General features: G+C 40.9%; 1 protein-coding gene across 1 annotated transcript in view; it reads left to right on the top strand.

Annotated features, from left to right (window-relative positions):
• Positions 1-644: 644 nt before the first annotated feature.
• LOC126484361 (UDP-glucosyltransferase 2-like) overlaps positions 645-23,702 on the top strand; it is a 118,795-nt gene continuing 95,737 nt past the window's right edge. Inside the window, exon 1 of the mRNA XM_050107830.1 lies at positions 645-702. The gene's annotated coding sequence lies outside the window, so the exon portion shown is untranslated. The remainder of the gene's footprint in view (positions 703-23,702) is intronic.

Genomic DNA, 23,702 nt, shown 5'->3' with positions numbered 1-23,702 from the left:
TTATGTAGGTCGGTGTCAACAAAATATTTACGCATTCGGAGGAGAAAGTTGGTGATTGGAATTTCGTGAGAAGTTTCCGTCACAACGAAAAACGCCTTTCTTTTAATGATGTCCAGCCCACATCCTGTATCATTACTGTGACAATCTTTCCGATATTTCGCGATAATACAAAACGTGCTGCCTTTCTTTGAACTTTTTCGATGTACCCCGTCAGTCCTATCTGGTAAGGATCCCACACCGCGCAGCAGTATTCTAAAAGAGGACGGACAAGCGTAGTGTAGGCAGTGTCCTTAGTAGGTCTGTTACATTTTCTAGGTGTCCTACCAATGAAACGCAGCCTCTGGTTAGCCTTCCCCACAACATTTTCTATGTGTTCCTTCCAATTTAAGTTGTTCGTAATTGTAATACCTAGGTATTTAGTTGAATTTACGGCTTTTAGATTAGACTGATTTATCGTGTAACCGAAGTTAAACGAGTTCCTTTTAACACTCATGTGGATGACCTCACACGTTCCTCCGCTCCTCTAACTACGCGGACAGAAAAACCTGTTCCCGGGTCTGACAAGCGCCACCGGTCGTGGTCGCCCAGATAGCGGCAGCCCCGCCGCCGCCGATCGCGCCCACTGTGCAGACAGGGGGCCCCTCACTGCCTCACTCCGCCGGCTCCCGCCGCCCACGAGCCTGCACCCGCTGGCAACTCACCGTGAGTACTGCGTTCCAAGTCCTTCCCCGTCACCTCCAGTCACTTGTTACTGCTTCAACTAGTTATGGGACTTTTATAGAGTCCCAGACAGGTTTACTTGAGGTTCCACTACACTGCTCAGGTGTACGATTAATACGACGTCACTTCTTGGAATTACGCTGCAGTGTCTGCGTAGCACCCCTAATGGCGCAGTTATCCTTATCTGAGAGTGCTGAAATCGCAGCGTGAATATCCGCACACCACTCTGTAATGCGGGAGGGACCACTACACGTCACGGTAGGCGAACCCGCCAGTATTAAACGAGGCGGGCAGTACTGGGTTGTTAGTGGTGCAATTGCAGCGCCAGAACGAGTCTGTCAAGAGATCTTATCGACTTTAAATGTGGACTAGGAATTCGGTGTCAGGCGAGTAACAGCTCCATCAGGGGCATCTCAACTTTTCTAAAGCTACCAAAGTCCACTCTTGCTGATACTATTCTGAACTGGAAAAGCGATGGGATAACCACCGTTCTACCACTACTAGGCAGATCTCATGTACCGATGAGCAGGAACCGTAGAGGAAAGAGGAGGCTGGCTAAAAAGAAATCTCATGAAATCAAGAGAAAGATAATGTACATTCTTCTGGGCCTCCACCATGAAATTTGTAGCTGGTGACTTTATACATGTATGAATCCAAGTCCGCTGCTTCAGTTGTATTTCTTTATTCCAATTGGCCTATTCTGTCTACAACTACCACCGTCAGTATATAGAATTGTATCATTAGCCCCTTCACATTTTTTAGTGACGTGTTATGGCTAAGTACTGTGTGTATACGTTCCCTTACATCTAATTATTCTGGACTCCCATTTCCCATCGGTAGGCGTTGTCGCTTGTTAAATTGCTGTCTATGATTTGGTAATCTATGTTTTTGACAATTTGTTGGTCCTTTTTCACTTCAGTGGATGCTGTCGAAGGTACTTTAGTCTATAATTATATGTTAACAAATTCCTGACAGCATATTTGACAGCTGAACAAGCGATGATATAGGTTTACAGACTTGCTTTGTACAGGCAATGAAGTAAGTTGGTTAATCGTGTAATTTTTGCTGCTAAATTTGTCTTTGACTGTGAAATGTCCATGTTTATCCTACTTTAAGGTTTCACTAAAATATTCAACATATTTGTTACTTTTAAAATTTGTTTCTCCGATTAGTACAGTTTTTGGTTACTTAATGGTGGGCATATATATCACCATTTCTTCAAGAACGTTCACCATTAATCCCTTCAGCATTACGTCGAGGATTTTCGTCGCTTGTCCTATGCGTTCTGCTTTGTGTCTCTCAGTCTTTAAGTTGCAGGGAAAAATGGAAACTTTAATCTAATGATCCCTCGTTCGCTCTCGACGTCTAATGTCAAAACTTCGTACATTATTTTTTACTAATTTTACATTTGATTTCATATATGTGTGGTTGTTACGAACTGCTAACAGCTTTCTCACTGAGTGGTTCATTGTTATTTATCACTGGTTTAGTGAGCGAATTTTGCTGTTGTATTGTTTAGTAATGCATTTAATATATTAGATATGTTTTCTACATATATCTTTGATATGTACGAGGTTTTACGTTTCATTCGTGATTCTCTTAAAAATGATATGTCCTTATGGATTTCGTTGTGTGTGGTTTAGTCTGTTTTCATAGACTTGAGCTACTATGTTTGATTTGTTCGGCTACACATTGGAGTATGGAAATTTCTTTCTGTATGGTTGATTTTTATGGCGGTAAATTGATCGTTCTATTTTTATTGTGTGGAAATATGCATATCTGTGCGCTTTAGGATGAGAGGATTTTAGATTGGTAATGTTACCTCGCAAGGTGGTTTCCTGAAAATTTCAGATTTTTATATATTGTAGTTGTTGCTAACTGCCAGGTCTAGAACGTTTACTGACTTATTTTTTTAAGATTCCGTTATAAAAATCCTTTTTGATAAGTAGTTGATTTTTCTTCTGAGGTATAGAGCAAAATCACGAACGCATCAAGAGATCAAAGACAAACTCAACCACATAATTGACATAAACCAAGAATTGTACAATAGTCAACACATCAGTCACAGGGAATAAACTATACATAATAAACCAGAACGGATACGTCAAAGAAGTAAATGACTTTTTCACAGCTAACAACATCAGAGAAATATCAAGGTATTCAACTATCAAAAATTCAGCACGAACTAAGAGAATTATAAAACATTTTGAGAGATTACTCACTGATTACAATAGGGAGAGATACATTGTCAGGAACCCTAGAGCACTTAAATTAAATGGCCAGCCCAAAATACACAAAACACGTATCCCAATACACCGACTTGTTAGTTGCAGTGTTAACCCAGTAATCTCATCACTAAAAAACTAAATAATCTACTTACAGAATTATACACATATTAAACACAAATTTACAACAAAAAACTCACAAACATAGCCAAGCAAAATTAAAGATATATGAATACCATGAAACGAAAAATACATATCATTAGACATGATGAGTCTGTACACTAACATATTTGCCCAAGTTCTTATATTAACTACAGAAAATAACCTACCCTAATATAGAAAAAATATCTATTACAATTGCTCAGAAAGTCACAGAATTACTGAAATTCGTTCTAACACTAAACCAGTTCGAATTCGACAGTAACGTTTGTACACATAATGATATAGTAGCTATGGGATATAGCATTGCCCTTGCAATAGCAGACATCTTCTTAAATACCTTACACGAACGATTTTAAATGCCACAAAACCGCTAGTAAAAGAAATACACAAAACGCTAAATCAGTTACATCCAAAAATGAAATGTACAATGGAATATGACATTAGCAAATCAATAAACTTTCTCGAACTGTCGATAAGCAACATCAACAACATTCGCAAATTTGAAATGTAATGGAAACCCACAACAACATATAACATTTCCACTGATAATTCTGTCATCCTAAATCATATAAATATGAATATTTTCACACAGTAATTAATAGGGTGATCAATTCACCGTCAGAACAGTCAGAAATACATAAAGAAATTGCAGTACTCCAATATCTAGCCCAACATAATTATTTCATCCCACAAATGGTACTTTAGCTCTCTGAGAAGCACACTAAAATCACACTCAACGAACACCATAAGTTCATAAAATTTGTAGGAGGACCACCAACGAAATATAAAACCCCATTCATAGTGATGGTGTATCTAGGAATTTAATAAATGGAATGCATCACTGAAAAATACAACAGCAAAATTCGCTAACCAAATGAGGGATAAACTGAAACAAATCCAGTCAGTTCACACCAACCCAGACATATACAGGGGGTGTCACCTAACTGTGCCACCTCAAACATCTCTGGAACAACAAAGATATTCAAAAACGATTTTCACCAACATGAACGTACGGCAGGAGCTTAGGAAACCAAATACTATATGAAATTTTAAAATGTTAACAAACTCTATTTTCAATAGAAACATGTGTATTTTGAAATGGAGACCTCCATATTATTTCGTATGAAAACAACAACATGATATTTTTTTTAAAGAAATGCCGTAGGTTGCATCGCAATACGTCAATTACATCTGAGAAATTGCAAAGAGAAGTTGACTCTTGAAATAAATGAAGCGCACAGCTAGCGCACGTCCTGAGACTCAACCGTGCATCTCACTCTACCTGTGTCAGGGGCTCACATAATGAGAAGTTTTGCACAATCCACAAAGATAAACAAGTAACACGTCCAACGCAGAGTTACGCTTTTCAAATTGTAAATGTATGTTTATTCTAGAGAAATGACAACTAGAGCTACAATTAGAGATAACACACTTGAATTCACTTTGCTAAACACATTAATAGTGGCCTGAAGCCCACAGGAACTGTATTGTAGTGCATTACATCCAACATAGAAAGTATACCCAAATCTTGACGAAGGAAACCGTGTCACTTCAACATGTGTTCAAATTGCCCTCCGTTTGCATCAGTACACGTTTTCAGACGGGTAACCAGAAAGTGTTGCATAGATAGTAGACTTTCTATTGCCGCACATGACGCAGTAATACGGCGTTGCATATCCTCTACTGTCGTTGGTTTTTTTTGTACACTCTGTCTCTCACTGCTCCCAGAAAAAGAAGTCTGATGGCGTCGAGTCGGGGGACCGTGCTGGCCATCGCACAGTACCTCCCACCCCATCCACCTATTTGGAAATGTCGCATCTAGAACGTCTCTGGCAACTTTTGCATTGTGTGCGGGACATCCATCATCTTGGAACCACGTTGATAGACGAGTTTCCAGTGCTAGATGTTCCATGAAGTGCGCTAATGTGTGTTGAAGAAATGATGGATATCGCTGTCCATTCAATGTTCCACGGTAAAAACAGGGACCTACAATGCAGTTAGCAATGGTACCGCACCAAACATTGACACTCCACTGTCGTTGGTGAGCAACTTGGCGAATCCTGTGGGGATTTTGCACGGACCAGTAATGCATGTTCCGCAGATTCACGTTACCATGATTTGTAGATGAAGCCTCGTTCGCAAACAAAGTATTGCTTAGGAATACTGGATTACCTTGCAACTGCTGAAGTGCAAAACGACAGAATGCAATGCGGGATTCAAAGTCATTCCCTTACAATTCTTGGTGCAGTGAGATATGGAACGAATGAAACCGATCCCGACGCAAGATTCTGCTCACACTAGTGTGTCTTATTCCTACACCTCTTGCAATTTCTTGTACAAACCCCTGAGGATTGTGTGCAACAGCAGCCAGAACAGCAATTTCGTTTCCATTGCCAATCGCTGGAGCTGTACGTCGACGTCTTGTGGGAGCCCAGCTTCCTATTTCCGTGACTGTCTTGCAGATGTTGCCAATGGTTCGACGTGACGGACACCACCGATCTGGGTAGCTTCCAGCATACAGTGTCACAGCTGTGGTTGCATTTCTGTGACATTCGCCATCAATTAATTTAATATCTAGTTTTTCTTCATTAATGAAGGCCAGCATATCGACTAGACGACGGCAAATGTAACAAGCCACAAGAAAATAGGTTTTGATGTGGCAACGTATGTGAATTACGTTACAGTATCAGAGCAGTTCAGCAGACCAGATTAGGAGACACTGTACACTGAAAGTAGAGCATGCCGTGCTGATATTGGTATCTTTATGGCAGGATAAAGGCGCCGTGCAGGCAACCCCTGCTCTGAGCATAGTACTACATGTGATGCATTACGCCAAAAACTGTAGTGCCGTTGCTATCCTTTAGAAGCCACATATTTCAGAACTTATGAGGTTTAGAAAAGTGAAACCAAGTGTGTTACCACCAATTGTACCTCTAGTTGTCATTTCTCAACAATAAACATCATGCGCAGGACATCCATTATTTTGATGCTGCAATATTTGATACATTATAAGAGGTAGACCGGTTCAAGTAAGGTACAGCTCAAGGTGGGGCTGAACTATCGCCCTTTAGGAGTGCCATCAATGAAATATGGGCCATTGATGTGTTGTCATACAATACTACACCATACATTAACACTCCACTGACGTCGTACGTCAATCACATCACGATTACCGGCAGCGTGAGGGGCACGCTTGAATCTCAGGACGTGCGCTAGCTGTGTGCTTCATTTATTTTAAGCGTCAGTTTCGCTTCGCAGTCTCTCGGGATGTATTTGACGCATTGCGATGCAACCAACGCCATTATTTTTGCGATTTTTCGTACTATTGATTGCATACTAAATAATCGGGGGCGTCTATTTAAAAATACACAAGTTTGTGTTAGAAATACTATCTCTTTACGTTTTGAAATTTCGCATAGTATTTCGTTTCCTAAGCCCCGCCCGTACCTTCATGCTGGTGAAAACTGTTTTTGAATATCTATTGGTGTTTCAGAGATATTTGAGGTGACAGAGTTAGGTGATACACACCCTGTATATAGAATTGAACGTAAAACTTGTAAAAAAATGCTACATAGGTCAAACAGAACGATATTTTGACATTTGTTGTCGAGAGGGCACTAGAGATTACGAGAGTAATGGTTTCACTTTTTCCTTATACTTAGAGGCTGAGAACCACAAAGCAGAAGTTACATAAAAGCGATGAAAATCTTCTACATGATACCGAAGGGTTTAGGGATGAAAGTTCTTGAAGAAATGGAAATATATATATGGACACATTTAAGGAAGCAAACAACATATCATAAACAGATTTTAAACACAAAAAGTATATAGAAAATTTTATTAACCCTTTATTGCCTATATAAAGTAAGTTTCTAAATCTTACTTAACGTATAAGTGTAAGGTAAAGTAACTTTCACAGGATCTTATGATGTGATAAGGGACCAACAAACTGTCACGAACATAGATCACCAAATCATAGACAGCAGTTTAAGAAGCGACAGTGATATGAGGTCAAGAATAGCTAGACGCAAGTACAACAACACCATGTAGCCATGACAAGTAACTACAAAAAATTCAGCAAATAGTGATAAAATTCAGCGTGTAATTCACAGACACCTTGACAATGGCAGATGTAGCCGAAATAGGTCTGTCGCAATAAATTGATGGAACACAGTGAAACATGCGGATTTAGGGTACTTGGGTTGATATAGACATATACGTCAGCAGAAGGAATCACTCGTAAGTCTCAAGGCAGCAGCCAGCACTGTGACAGGGAACTTCTACTGACCTAGCCCGGTTCACGCCGACGTCGCCACCCGTCTGATGACCCGAGAAAGCCTGCATCTTGCAAAATGGAAAGTGTGTTACTCCATTAGCTTCCTCACAACAACGACCAACAAAGTTTTATGCAGCTATAACTTAGTTAATATGCAGAGATTTTCTCCAGAAAATACATACTGAACGCTCTAAATATCTACAACGACTTACATTACTAAACGCTGAAGGTAAATTATGCCCAGCTTTACGAACATTTATTTAAAAAAGGATTTTGACATTTGAAACGAATCTGGAACGTCCAGTCCAACTACAAATAATGTCATTTTCAAAACAGGAAATCGATTGTGCGTAGCGTCGTCGAAATTTTCTGAGGACGACAATTTAGATGTTATTTATGTTGAAATATGTCATTATAATATTTTACATTTTAAGAATTGTTTTACGATTTTCAGAATGAATATACTATGTTCTCTTCTTCATGTTATGCTTTAAATTTAGGTGCAGTAAAATGGAATAAATCTATCTTTAAGACTCGTCAAAATATCTGTAAAGGATAAATCCACATGTTACGGCTTTATGTTACAAAAGGTTCATTCACGGAACGTGTCTATTATAAATACTGGGCCGATTCCTAATTTTGTGACGTTTCAACTAGCGACAGATACACTGTCACTATCGATAGCTAAAATGTGGCTGACTGCAAGATGTACGGAGCCATAAACAAGAAAAGCTGGTAAAAATTAAAGAGGGTAGGTACGTGACGAGCGATTAGAGGCGAGATGACCGGGGTTCTCCCTTTCTTTGCAGAAGAATAAAGGGAGACCTACGCTAGTCTACGGAAAGGAGGTTCAGTTGACATAGGTTGCATTAGCTGTGATGAAATGAAGATTCCAAAGTTGCATCAAAGCAGTCGATGGTCTGAGTTCCACAACAATATGGAAAGTACAAAACAATTGAGGAGAGTTGTACTCCACTGCTTCAATGTTCCTGAAAAAAATCATTGAATTTCGTCGAAAACGGCATTATTGTCTACGTCATTCGTCGAAACTAGTTCCAGTCAGATGATCAGCTTCAATTGACGAATTTTTCTCTAGGGGTGAAGCTTACAAGGTGAAATCTCTCCACTAATATTTTATAATTTTTCGTCCAAAGTTTTTGCCTTCTAACCTTCGCTGCTAAAGCAGAACATCGTGTACTGAAGATAATAGGTGACTGAGACCGGATTCGACAAATGAAGAAGAGGGTACAGCACCTTTTGGCGCAATACAGTGAAGTTTTTTTTAAAACTGGTAATCTGTTTGAGAACTGTCTTTGCAAAGGTATGGGATGTACCGAACTGAAGACATTACAACTCTTTAGGTGGTGGTTTGGCTTACATTTTTGAACATATTGTGTATCACACTCATGTCACTGATTTTCTTTAACAATGTCAGTATAGGAAACGATGTGAACGCTTGTCGGGGGCGTTTATCTACCTCATATACCACATTCTCTTTCGTTGGTTGTATGCTTCGCGGGCCTAAATTTACATAGTACGAATAATTCTTTCGTTCTTAAACGTCCATCGATAGCAGAAAATGTTTTGACGTTTGAGAGACCTATATTTGGGTATCTCTCCCTCCTGATATCTTATTTCACTGTTCTCTCGTAGACCGTATATCACGGGTACGTAACGCCCTTCTTTCCGTTTTCGACGTGCGCAGTCCTCGAAGCGTCACGAAGATAACGAGTTGCGTTGTTTACGGTCTCATATCTCACTACAGGTCAGCAAGCACATTTCTTAATGAGCAATAGGTCGCCTTCGCCAGGCGTCAGCTGAGATAGAGTGGGAACGAAGTTTCCGTAATTGCAGCACCAACAGTCTGCCACTTTTGCTACTCAGAACTTCTTACATTTAGCGATCAGTATTCGCGCACTCCATTTTTATTTGTTTTATCCACATCTACGAAACAATCATTGTAAATGTGAGTTAAAAATGCAGAATTCATGGAAGGTCAATTTACTTATAAACTTTTCTAGGACAGGCGTACATAGAAGTTCATATAACTCTGAATATAAAATTAGGACATTGGTGTACGCATAACAATAATAGTTATTTTTTAACGTTAATGACAAAATATGAAAACTTTTGCTTTTATAATCTTCAGTCCAAAGACTCAAGCCTACCATGTGCAATTCTGTTAATTTTTCTATAAGTACTGCAACCTACATCCATTTCTAACCCTCTGTGCTCCCGTAGGTTACCAGATTGACGATCCTTCATGCCCTAGGATGTGTGTTATCGACTAAATTATTGATTTGATCCATTATAAATGGTTTTTGAAAGCCTGCGACTGTAGATACAATAGGTTTGTCTATAAATAAATAAATCTACTGCTACCAGTCACGACTTTTTTTTAATTTTACTATTTGCACGACGCGTTTCGCGAAATAATTCCCATTTTCAAGTGCGTTTTTTTGATGTGTGTTAAGCCATTTCTTTTGATGTTGTCAGTGTGTGTGAGTCTGCTTCATTTTGTTGACTTTTACTGTAATACATAAGAAACGCGATTTTTAGTTGGGTATCAATTCTTTCTGTGAGGTTAGTGGCTAAAGTTTGAGAACAATTTAGTCCATTTCTGTAGAGTCTCACACACACTTAACATCACACACTACTTGTACACTTTACACATCGAAAATATCTTATATAAACAAAACAGTTACAAAGATCTTCTTACAGGTAGTTCACAGAGACAACATTATAGGTCTTCCACAGATTATGATATGCTTTTGTACAGAGGTTATTTATCTTAACAGTTTGGCTCATGAATTACCTATATTGATTTTACAGTTGTGCTTATTTCTATGTTTTACTATTTTTATTTAAGTATATTATCGAAATATCTGAAGAAATTCACTGATTCACTTTCAAGTTTTTCATTTAATATTTTATCTTCATATTTTCTGTAATGTGAATATATCTCTAGTTCTTCAAGCAAATCCATTTTATGTCGTTTATTTAGTCAGTGGAGTACTTTGACATTTTGCTCTATTTTTCCAAATGGGTGTCCTGTATTATGTATGTGTGTTGCTATTGCTGATGTAGTGTGTTTGTTGTGTGCGTATGCTCTAATGTGCTCTGTGTACCTGGTGTTGATATTTCGGCCTGTTTGTCCTACGTAGAACTTGGAGCATTCCTGGCATGTTACCTTGTATATTCCAGAGTCTGAATATGGATCATGATTACACTTTATATTATGTATTAGTTTTTGGTGTAGTTTATTGGATGTAGAAAACCCAATTTTTACTCTGTGATTTTTGAAAATATTTGCAATCTTCTGTGATACATTGCCTATGTATGGAATGCTAGATACATATTTGTTTTTCTCTTTTTCTTCTGTGGTGCAGTTTTTACCTGGGTTTCTCTTCACTTTGTCTAAGATTGTGTCAACCATGGAAGCATTGTAACCATTGGCAACTGCAATCTTCTTCACAAGAAATAATTCTTGTTGCATATATTCCTGGTTCAATGGTATTTTTGTTGCCCTATGCAGCATTGACCTGTATGCTGCCTGTTTATGGATATTTGGGTGACATGAGGTTGCAGGGATTGTGGTGTCAGTCATTGTGTTTTTCCTATAAATTTTGAATGTGCATGTGTTGTTGTGTCTTGTAATATTCAGGTCCAGAAAGTTGATACTTTCATTTTGCTCATGTTCCACTGTAAATTTTATCTTCTCATTTAGATTATTGAAATGATTAAGAATGTCTGTGATGTCTTTGGTATCTCCTTTCACTAACAGTAGTGTGTCATCTAAATATCTTGCACAAAATTCTATTTTCTTTAGGCAAGGTTCTTGGCTGTCAAATAATTTTTGTTCTAAGTGATTTATGTATATGTCAGCTATGGTACCGGATATACGTGATCCCATCGCTAGTCCATCTGGTTGCTTATAAATGTTGTCATTAAAGGTAAAGTAGTTGTAACTTAGAGTTAGCTGAAGCAGTTCCATAAATTCGACAATCTCTGTGTATGAAAGTTTCTTGTGTTGCATAAGGTTCTTTTGTATTACTGTTAGAGCTTCTTGTATGGGTATGTTTGAATAAAGGTTGGTGATGTCAAGTGATATAAACTGTGCATCTTGGGGGAGCCTTCTGGTTCTTAGTTCTTTGGCTAGAATCATGCTGTTTTTTATGGACTATGTTGTTTCACATATATAATTTTTCACCAGTATGTTATTCAGTTTTTGTGACAGTTTGTATGCTGGGCTGTTTATAGAGTTGAACATGGGACATATCGGGTTTCCATTGTTGTGTATTTTCGGCTGTGCTCTTAGGTGTAGAGCTTTTGGATTCATACATGTAAGATATTTCTTTTCAGTTTCTGTCAACAGGAAATGTGTGTTCTTTAATTGTTCCTTAATTTTACTTTGGAATTGTTTGGTTGGGTCTTTTTCAATGTGCTGAATGTTATTAGCAGCAAAAAATTCATTTGTTTGGTCTATGTTTTCTTTTTCTTTCATCACAACTAATGTATTACTTTTGTCTGACTTTACAACTATGGATTGGTTGTTTTCCAGTTTATTATTTATAGATTTTAAAGTTTTTGTATCATTTATTGTATATTTAGATGTAAACTTATCTTTATTCATTTCTTTCTCAAGAAGCTTGCTTACTTTGTGACCTATTGCTGCTTTTGTATTTGGATTTAATTTTGCAGCATCTGCTGCACTTTTAGTTGCAGCTATAACCTGTTTCAGTGTATCGTTGTGGAGGTTAGGTTTTACATTGTATTTTAGTCCTTTTTGGAGTAGATCGTTTCCTCTTTGGTTGAACTTTATGTCAGTGTTGTTCACAACTCTACTGTAAAATGTGTGTTTGCTTTTGACAGCATACAGGTCAATGCTGCATAAGGCAACAAAAATACCATGGAACCATGGAAATATGCAACAAGAAATAAACATAGTGAAGAAGATTGCAGTTGCCAATGGTTACAATGCTTCCATCTGGTTGCTTATAAATGTTGTCATTAAAGGTAAAGTAGTTGTAACTTAGAGTTAGCTGAAGCAGTTCCATAAATTCGACAATCTCTGTGTATGAAAGTTTCTTGTGTTGCATAAGGTTCTTTTGTATTACTGTTAGAGCTTCTTGTATGGGTATGTTTGAATAAAGGTTGGTGATGTCAAGTGATATAAACTGTGCATCTTGGGGGAGCCTTCTGGTTCTTAGTTCTTTGGCTAGAATCATGCTGTTTTTTATGGACTATGTTGTTTCACATATATAATTTTTCACCAGTATGTTATTCAGTTTTTGTGACAGTTTGTATGCTGGGCTGTTTATAGAGTTGAACATGGGACATATCGGGTTTCCATTGTTGTGTATTTTCGGCTGTGCTCTTAGGTGTAGAGCTTTTGGATTCATACATGTAAGATATTTCTTTTCAGTTTCTGTCAACAGGAAATGTGTGTTCTTTAATTGTTCCTTAATTTTACTTTGGAATTGTTTGGTTGGGTCTTTTTCAATGTGCTGAATGTTATTAGCAGCAAAAAATTCATTTGTTTGGTCTATGTTTTCTTTTTCTTTCATCACAACTAATGTATTACTTTTGTCTGACTTTACAGCTATGGATTGGTTGTTTTCCAGTTTATTATTTATAGATTTTAAAGTTTTTGTATCATTTATTGTATATTTAGATGTAAACTTATCTTTATTCATTTCTTTCTCAAGAAGCTTGCTTACTTTGTGACCTATTGCTGCTTTTGTATTTGGATTTAATTTTGCAGCATCTGCTGCACTTTTAGTTGCAGCTATAACCTGTTTCAGTGTATCGTTGTGGAGGTTAGGTTTTACATTGTATTTTAGTCCTTTTTGGAGTAGATCGTTTCCTCTTTGGTTGAACTTTATGTCAGTGTTGTTCACAACTCTACTGTAAAATGTGTGTTTGCTTTTGACAGCATACAGGTCAATGCTGCATAAGGCAACAAAAATACCATGGAACCATGGAAATATGCAACAAGAAATAAACATAGTGAAGAAGATTGCAGTTGCCAATGGTTACAATGCTTCCATGGTTGACACATTCTTAGACAAAGTGAAGAGTAACCCAGGTAAAAACTGCACCACAGAAGAAAAAGAGAAAAACAAATATATATCTAGCATTCCATACATAGGCAATGTATCACGGAAGATTGCAAATATTTTCGAAAATCACAGAGTAAAAATTGGGGTTTCTACATCCAATAAACTACACCAAAACTAATACATAATATAAAGTGTAATCATGACCCATATTCAGACTCTGGAATATACAAGGTAACATGCCAGGAATGCTCCATGTTCTAAGTAGGACAAACAGATCGAAATATCAACGCCAGGTACAGAGAGCACATTAGAGCATACACACACACCATACACACTACATCAGCAATAGCAACACAGATACATAATACAGGACACCCCTTTGGAAAAATAGAGCAAAATGTCAAAGTACTCCACCGACTAGATAAAGGACATAAAATGGATTTGCTTGAAGAACTGGAGATATATTCACATTACAGAAAATATGAAGATAAAACATTAAATGAAAAACTTGAAAGTGAATCAGTGAATTTCTTCAGATATTTCGATAATATACTTAAATAAAAATAGTAAAACATAGAAATAAGCACAATTGTAAAATCAATATAAGTAATTCATGAGCCAAACTGTTAAGATAAATAACCTCTGTACAAAAGCATATCATAATCTGTGGAAGACCTATAATGTTATCTCTGTGAACTACCTGTAAGAAGATCTTTGTAATTGTTTTGTTTATATACGATATTTTCGATGTGTAAAGTGTACAAGTTGTGTGTGATGTTTAGTGTGTGTGTGAGACTCTACACAAATGGACCATTAGAAAACTGTAAGTACAAATTGTTCTCAAACTTTAGCCACTAACCTCCCACAAAGAATTGATACCCAACTAAAAATCGCGTTTCTTATGTATTACAGTAAAAGTCAACAAAATGAAGCAGACTCACACACACTGACAACATCAAAAGAAATGGCTTAACACACATCAAAAAAACGCACTTGAAAATGGGAATTATTTCGCGAAACGCGTCGTGCGAATAGTAAAGTAAAGAAAAATCGTGACTGGTAGTAGAAGATTTATTTATTTATAAACAAACCTATTGACTAATTTATTTTGTTGTCCACATATTTCTTTTCTGCTAATTCGGTTCTGAGTCTCCTAATTAATTATTAGAGCTTCAGCACTCTTCTCCAGCACCTCATTTCAGAAGCTTCTATTCGTTTCTTTTCTGAACTGGTTTCCTAACACGTTCCACTTCCGTACAAGAGTATGCTCCTGACAAATTCTTCCAGAAAATACTTTCTAAAATTTAAATCTATTTTCAATGTTAAAGTAGTTTCTCTTTCTCAGAAACGCTTTTGTTCATATTACAAGCTTATATTTTGAATCCTGTATACTGTGACCATTATCACTTGTTTGCTGTCCTCTAAACACATGAGTGATTCATCCCCAAAGCTAATTCCCTAAGCATTAGCTGACTGTTTCACTTTTCTTGGTGACCATCTTCTAACCTCATTTCAAGAAACAATCCATCCCACTGAACTGCTATTTCACTTCTTTACCATGCCCGATAGAAATTGCCATCAAACCACAAAGTTTTTGTTACTTTTCCTTGTACTTCATTTCCCTTTCCAAAATGTCACGAGTTTAGTTTACCGCTTACTCAGTGTATGCACTCAATAACATCAGAGTAGGTTACAACCCAATTCGACTCTTTTCTCAACTTCTGCCTCCCTTCCATATTCTTCTACGGCTGCAGGATGGTTTCTATGCAAATTGCGGGTAACCTTTTCTTCCCTGTGCTTTATCCCTGCTTCCTTCACAAATAACTCCAAAGAGTGTAGTTCAGTCAACATTGTCAAAAAATTTCCCTATATCTACAAATACAATGAACTTAAGTTCGTCTTTTGGGAAGCCACCTGTTAAGATACGTCGTAGCGTCAGTACTTACTCGCGTGTTCCTACATTTCTTCCGAATCCATAGTGATCTTCCCCATGGTCGATTTCTATTTATTTCGCCATTCTTCTGTAAACATTTTCTGTCTACTTGTGCAATAATAACTTATTAAACTGATAGCTGAGCAGTATTCACAGCTATCAACTCCTTTTCTTGGGAATTTTTTTTATTACAAACTTCTTGATGTCCAAGGGTGTTTTGTGCATCTCATATCTTGCACACGGGGCAGAATATTTGTGTCATGACTGGGTCTCCTAACGATCTTAATATTTCTGAGGGCATATCGTCTGGTCTAGAGGCGTTGTTTCTAAAATATAAGATAACTTATCTGTCATTCGTGTCTAATATAGAAAGATAATAGCTTTCACTTTCATCCATAGACAGAAAGTCGTTTGTTTTAAAGAGTCAGTTTGACCAACTGTTTATAGCTTACACTTTTGACCAAAGGGCTGATTTGTACCGGAGAGCAAATAAACATAAATCATGTAGTTATTTTATGTAAAATTACTTTGTTTTAACATTTAGCTTCTAGGTTTTAGAATGGTGGAGATTAGTGAAGCACTGGTTTGTAATCTCTTCTAGGTTGAGCATATTACAGTGTAAAACATCTATGTATGGCATCTCTGAAAACAAGCTGGCGCGTATTTGAACGTATAACGGTAAACTCTTTGGTGTTTGGTGTCAGTCCCATACATAAAGATATGTGAAATTGCCTGCTCTAAAAAGGATACACTGGGAGGGAATGAGCTTCGCATCGCAGGCTTTCTACATGAAAATGCAGAAGGGACTGGAGTTACAGATTCATAGGTACCGAACTCTGAGAATTAAGTTCTGCTTGCAGCTGTTACAGCCTACGGCCAGGGTTAGAAGCTTTGTGTCGTGGGATTAGGGGGCACATGGGCACAACTCTGGAGAGTGATCCTCCGTGCTGTTCCTATAACAGTCCGCGGAGCACCAACTGCTACTTGAGGACCCCAGTAAAGTAGTTTCTGGCGGACCATTTGCCAGGCATGACCCATGAGCGATATGTTAAGCGAACACGCTTGCCAAGGAAGTAGTTATATTTTGTAAGAGTGTCGGACGTATGTCTCCACATGACACCAGTAACTGTTCATCTGAAATACACTGTGCTAAATTACCTCAAGAGCTCCTCGGTCATAGATCGTCCGCACGTTTCGACTGCTGTTGACATTGCCCTCAATACGTAGGAGTCGAGGCAACATGTTGTATACCAGAGCACCTCCAACCAGCACAGTAATGCACTCGTTTGTTCTCTTATATTCTTCAGCAGTGCTGCCAGCAATATGACAGTCACCCTGGCAGCGTCTATACATATAATAGGAATTACATAGCGCCAATAACACGACTCGTCAAGTTCCCAGCATCATTGTCATCCACAAAACTTGCAGCCACATGTTCAGCAATATTGCTGACAATGTTTACGGCAGTAAATTTCCGGGCCAGAAATGCTCACATGGGCCATGGTATGGCGTCGAACTAAGCGTAAATGAGGCAGCAGAAGTAAGTGAAGCTCCCTTGGATTTGTATTCCACAAGGAAGACCGTTAGCAACAAAAAGAGAACAAGTGCTTTGTGGATGGTTTGTCGTTTAAATAAGCGAATCACACCCGAAAATCTGGCTCGCGAATTAATGGTGGATACTTATTTTTTCACAGTTTTGAAAAATGATTTGGGGTGTTTCGTAAAATCAATACGTCCTACAAATCGGAAAGCCAATACCAATACGAAAAAATGTATACCAGTTAGAATCGAATAGGTGACAATCCTTCAGGGTATGGCTACTGGTGATTCATAGAGAAGTTTGGACTACCTCTTTACTATACTTTGTCACCTTTCGTTGGAAGGACTCAAGGTAATTTGAAACAATAATAATAACAATAACAAAGCGTTTATCTTATCTGACAGTGGGTGACCAGTACAGTGAGATAACTACAGATATCGTAAATTTGATGCATCTATCGCCCGCGTTTAGGACGCCATAAATAACTTGTACAAAAAACGAAATAGAGAGAGACAATTGGCACGTTGCTTCCCATGAACATGGAAACGCTCATGAAGCATCATTAGAGTGTTGAGAGCCTACGTAGAATACAGTTACCGCTTACTACTGCAGATGTGCTACAATCGTAAGGGCGAGAAAGTCCTTTTACAGGTTGCAATATATATCTGTTCCACAGATATCGTGGTGGATCTGCACATCACATTTTTTGGAATTCATAGTTCTCTCTTCTCACCACTTCTACTTCCTCGTAGACGAGAAACAAGTCGAGTGCCGTCTTTCGAATTGGAGAGAATGTCTGACAGCATGTTTGGCATTGAAGTCACCGCCAACGAAGACGTCGTTGCCGAGCGACAGCAATGCTTCATAGTCCGGTGTTTCGAGAAGGCCTCGTGGTGGCCTGTAGAGAGCCACGAACGTGATGGGACCCCTCACCGTGTGGACGACAATGCCAGTGGCTTCCACAGTGTGAAGTGGGGGGAGGGGAATAGGGTGGTGGCGGAGGGAATTACGCACGTACACTGCCGTGCCACCATAGGCGGTGGGCCTGTCTGTCCGGTAGCAGGAGTAGTTTGCTACATGGACAAAAACACCGGGTTTGAGGTGTGTCTCAGCAAAAAGGCAAACATCAACCCTCTCATCCAGGAGGAACTGTCGGAACTCGCCCTGTTGTTTGGGGAGACCGTTGGCATTCCAGATCATGGCTGTCAATCCGTGATGTCTAACAGCCATGACTGGTCGGAATGGGAGCGGGAAGGGCGATGGGGGACATGGATTGGGAGAGGGCGGTGGCAAGTTGGTGTGGGAGGGATTGGAGGAGGGAGGTGAAGGTGGCGGAGATGGCTGAGGTCAGTGCCTCAACAACAGTGGCGATCAGGTCACCAAGGGGGGTGGGAACAGAGGAGGGGGTGGGGAGAGGGTGCTGCTGAGAGTGTACCGGGATGGGAGAGGGAGAGGCAGTGCTTAACGCCTGCCGGGGGGATGGGGAGGGAACAGCGGAGCGTGACACCCGCTGGGAGGAGGGGGAAGCAGTGCTTGACACCTGCTGGGTGGGGAGGGGAGGGAAGGCTGTTGGAGGGGGTTGGATGGGGAGGGAGAGGAGCGGGGGTGGGTAGGAGCCCAGAGGGGCGGGACGGGAACGAGACGCAAGGGGGGGGGGGGGGGGGCCCGCGACGCCGACCCGACCAGCGCACCAGAGTAACTGGTGCCCGGGCGGGCCGCCGCCGATGTCCCTGCAAACCGTTTCTGGCTTGCCTTGAAAGACTTAATTTTGGGGCAGCCCATATAACTGCCTGTGTGGGGTTCGGTCGCGGCGGCGGCCCATTTAAATACGCTCCGCCCGCGGCGCGCTCACTCCGCCGTCCGCGCCCCGCGGCACGGTCGCGCGGTGGAGCAGATTGCGACGGCGTCTGAGATGACGTCGGTGTGATGGCTCTGTCCGCCGTGGAACTGTATTTCGGAAAAAATGGGTACTCAAAGTGGCAGATTCAACGTGCTCTCCGCCCAACCACTACAGCACAATCTGTGGAGATGGGTGAAATCTCGAGGGAGGAGGTAGGCACTGCGTTTATTCCATATACAGGCGCACTCTCGGGGAAAATCGGCCGCATTTTGAAGAAACACCGGGTCGGAACTGTGTTTTGTCCTCCGAATAAAACTCGTGCACTGGCGGAGAGCGCTAAAGATGAGGAAGGCCGGCGTGTACTAGATTCCGTGTCAATGTGGCAAGTCGTATATTGGTCAGACGATGCGTACCGTCGAGGAGCGATGCCGTGAACACCAGAGGCACACTCGACTGATGTATCCGAGCAAGTCGGCGGTCGCTGAACATTGTTTGTCGGAAAATCACGCTATGGAGTACGAACGCACGAGGATTCTGGTACAGACGTCGAGATACTGGGACAGCGTTGTTAGAGATGCCATCGAAATTCGCATCAATGACGACCTCATAAACCGTGACTGTGGCTTTAATCTTAGGAAGGCTTGGGAACCAGCGATTGGGTTAATCAAGAGTAAATCGAGCAAACGTACAGTTGTGACGACCACGGCGGACAGAGCCAACACACCGACGTCATCTCAGACGCCGTCGCAATCTGTTCCACCGCGCGACCGTGGCGTGGGGCGCGGACAGTGGAGGGAGCGCGCCGCGGGCGGAGGGTATTTAAATCTGCCGCCGCCGCGACCGAACCCAGTTCCCCCTGAGCAGCCACAGCGTACGGATCTCCGTGCCGGCACATTCACAGGAGCTCAGTCCGTCAGTTCACCTGATGATGGCGACATGTGTGATCGCCGAAATATTGTGCCCGTTGGACACTTTAGACCACCAGTACACCCGTGGATATTTTGATTACCATTACTCTTGTTTTACTTTTGTTGGTGTTCGTCTTAGAAATTCTGTAAGATACTATACATTCCCTTAAACAACACTTACAAATCCTTTGACAGCTCGACTCAAACTGCAAAGTCATCACCAAATCTTAAACATTTTATTTCTTCTCCATGATCTTTAATTGCCTTTCAGAATTATTCTTTGGCTTCCTTTACTGCTTGTCAGTTTACAGACTGAATAATATCAGAGAGGGCCTGAAACCCTCTCTCATTTAGTTTTCAACTACTGTTTCTCTTTGATGCCCTTCAGATTTTTATAACAGCAGATGGGTTTCTGTAAAAGCTGTGGAAGGCCTTGCTCTTTATTACTCTCTATTCTCTATGTAACTAAATCTCTGGCTGAGAGTGGACGTGTTACCACTGACGGCTGCATCACCCTCGTGGCTGTCCTTAAGCCAAAAAGGAACTAAGTGTCATTCTGCCATAGCGTTGTTGTAATCTCTTGGATAAAGTTCCCTTCTGTTCTCAATAACACTCGGATAAAGCCAATTGTCATTTCACTTCCCTTCTGATGTTGAGTTGTACAAAAAAGCTGCAGACCCTCTTATGGGAGTAACTGGAGAGTGACTTCCGACGGACGTCAGGTATCGTGAACCGCATGCACAACCTGTAAAGCACGATATGATAGGGAGGACGGGGCCGGTAGAGGAGAGGCTACTAATTGCGATATCAAGCGACTGTGTTTTTCCCCATTATTCTTTTAACACGTCAAATACTCCCGTTCAGTTCTGAGACGGAGATGGGTGCATCGAGATCAGGTATAAGAAAGAGCCCTCTCTGCGCTGCGTGCTTCGGGAAGAGGTCCACGAGCTCATATTCTTACACGTTTTGGTGAGCAGGTAGCCAGAGCACGCTACATACCGCTGAAGCTCGACCAACGTAACACGGACGCGGCTGTCCCTCCACATTGACAGGTACGTGTTAAGCTGCGTTCACATGGACCACAAACGTGTGCTCGCAGTATGGTTGTCACCAATGTTGCCGCAAAGTGGCTACAATTGACGGCAGCATTTCTGGGCAGTACTGTTGATAGTGTAGACTGTTGCAGGTGATTGCTCAGATATGGCCTTCGTGTTGCTGGCCTCGTCTGCCAAGGATGGAGAATTCACGAACGGCCGGGTGATATCTACCTCTGCCCCTTTATGTAAATGTTTCCCTCTGAGAGTCATGCTGGTTTCCTCTTTCTTACGCCGACAGTGCTGCAGTGCCAAGTCACATGATGTGAGTGATGAAACAACACTACACTGCCTGATAAAAAAAGAAAAGGATGCACAAGACATGATCGGATATACTTGCAACTTCTTACATTTACACATCTACGGCGGAATGTAAACGATTAGAATTGAAATAAACTTAGAGATGTAGAATGGGAGCGAGATTACATTAATGTTGTCCGTTTTTAGTATTGTCATCACATGTGGCAGGCTACATAATGAGTGTGAACTGTTCATTGAGGCGTCGTATTCTTGATTGAGACAGAGTTATCAGCACCTGACAGTGTTTGAAAGGGGCCTCATCGTTTGTCTGCATTTGGCTGGTTACCGGAATCGTGCAGTATCCAGATTTTTGGGGCATTCAAATGAGGTAATGGCCCGATGGCGGACTGCATCGGAACGTGACGCACGCAACCTGAACCATTTAATGGACTCAGTGCAAAGTTCTGGAGACTAGCAGCAGCTCAACGAGGAAATGACCGTCCCATGCATAAAATGGTTCAAATGGCTCTGAGCACTATGGGACTTAACATCTGAGGTCATCAATCACCTAGAACTTAGAAGTACTTAAACCTAACTAAGGACATCACACACGTCCATGCCCGAGGCAGGATTCGGAACTGAAGCGCCTAGAACCTCTCGTCGACTACCGCGGACGGCTCCCATGCACAGACTGGCGTCAACAGTACAGCACAAACCTCTTCGTTTGGAGTGATGCCATGACCAAGAAGTGTAAACGCGTGATGATTGGAACTGCATTGTGTTCACCTATGAATCGCTGTTCTGAAGTACCCAGAATGACTATCATCGGCGAGCATATTGGCGGCCTGCGCAGAAGTTCGATTATTCCAGCTTTTTGGGGAGGCGCAGCGGTGTTACTCCTGGCATCAAGGTGTGCAGAATCATCGGGTATGACTTCAGTTCGAGGCTTAGAGTGACTGCGAGAACTGTGACAACGGCGCGTCATGGGCATCCTGCTCCCTCATGTGGTAGAGCACACGCGACAATACCGAGGTGCCATTTTTCAACAGGTCAGTGCTCGTCCACACATCGCATGTGCCTCCAAGAACAGTCTGCATGATGTCCGAGTACTCCTGTGGCTGGGCAGATCCCCGATCTGTCCGCGACAGAAAGTGTGCTGCAGCATCTCGGACTTCAACACCATGCTGGTGCCAATATCCAGAATATCAAGGACCAATTGTGTTCCAGGTCACCTCTGGAGGAGATGCAACGGCATTATGACATTCTTCCCACTGAATCAGTACATGGATCGAGGGCAGAGGGGATGTAACTTTTTTTTCTCTTAGAGTCTATTGAAATTGGTAGATGGGGTTCGCTACTTGGGCTGCAAAATAATGATGACATCCAAAGGAGAGAGGCTATTAAATGTAGACTTGGAAGACAAGAATTTTTGAAAAAAAAGGAATTTGTTACTATCTAACTTAAATTTAAATGTTACGAAATCTTTCTTAAAGTATTTTGTCTGGAGTGTAGCCTTATAGGAAAGTGAGACGTGAAGGATAAAAAGTTCAAAGAAGAAGAGGGAGACTGTTTGATGACAGTTAGCACTTTCGAGTGGGTGTAGGTTGTGGTAGCTACAGAGAGGTGAACAGACTTGCACACTGTAGTGCAGCGCGAAGAATTGCATCGGACCAAAGACCACAATAGCAACGTGGGACTTATTTTTCTTTCTCCAGCCTTAACCGTACTGATATTCTTAAGAGAGTTACACCAGACTTGTTTTTATTGAAGCATCATCAGTAAATATCCCTTACATATTATGTTTCAACATATTATAATACAATAGGAAACAGAATTGCTTATGAACGTGGTACACAATCAACTAACACTGTGTAGGGCTCCTTTCTATACGTTTTATAAACAAGAGATTTTTCCCTCGTTGCTAACAGAGTATGTAGTAAAGAAAAACGTGGTGTGTGTGTGTGTGTGTGTGTGTGTGTGTGTGTGTGAGTGTGGTGATTGTGTTTGGATCTTATGGATGCCTAACCGCTAGGTCATCAGCGCCGTTACGGTTATGAAAACGAACGAATCTGGAGATGAACTAAAACTGTTTTAGACTCATGCACTCGAAAGACCACACAGACGCTCTCTCACACATCCACTAGAACCAATTATAAGGGAAAATAGTTATACGCGAAATCAAAACATAGAGAAAACAAAGCACAGAAGAGCTAAAAGAGAAGCACAATAAAAATGTGACTCCCTGACCACTTACAAAAATATTCGGGTAAGCCAGTCACTCTATTAACACATTAAAAACATCATCCTAAAATCTTGTTAAAAATGTTGGACAATTCAAAAAAATGTAGGAGTTGAACACATTCCTTTGAAGACTGCTTAAAAGAGAGGGAAGATTCGTCTGCAAATCGCCCGCAGTCCGCTCGTAGGCAAATAAAACGCAGTCCAATAAAATGTGGAGCGCAGTGATCTGCACCCAACAAACACCACACATTGGGAGGTCCTATCGCCTGAGTAAGAGTCAATGTGTGATGAGGTCGAGGCCTATGCGGACGGCTAAGAAGGCGTTCGCCCGTCGATGTGGCTGGAAGGAAGTTCGCCACGGTCGAGTTGTGGCCTTTACGACATGGAGCTTGACGTTGGTCTCTTCCAGCCACTCGTTTTCCTCGGACCGCCCTTTCGCTCCTCGGAGTTCCCATATGCCC

The sequence above is a fragment of the Schistocerca serialis genome, chromosome 6, assembly GCF_023864345.2.
Source record: "Schistocerca serialis cubense isolate TAMUIC-IGC-003099 chromosome 6, iqSchSeri2.2, whole genome shotgun sequence".
Classification (NCBI taxonomy): domain Eukaryota; kingdom Metazoa; phylum Arthropoda; class Insecta; order Orthoptera; family Acrididae; genus Schistocerca; species Schistocerca serialis.
The sequence above is the reverse complement of the archived record's forward strand: the minus strand, read 5'-3'. Positions and strand labels throughout refer to the sequence as shown.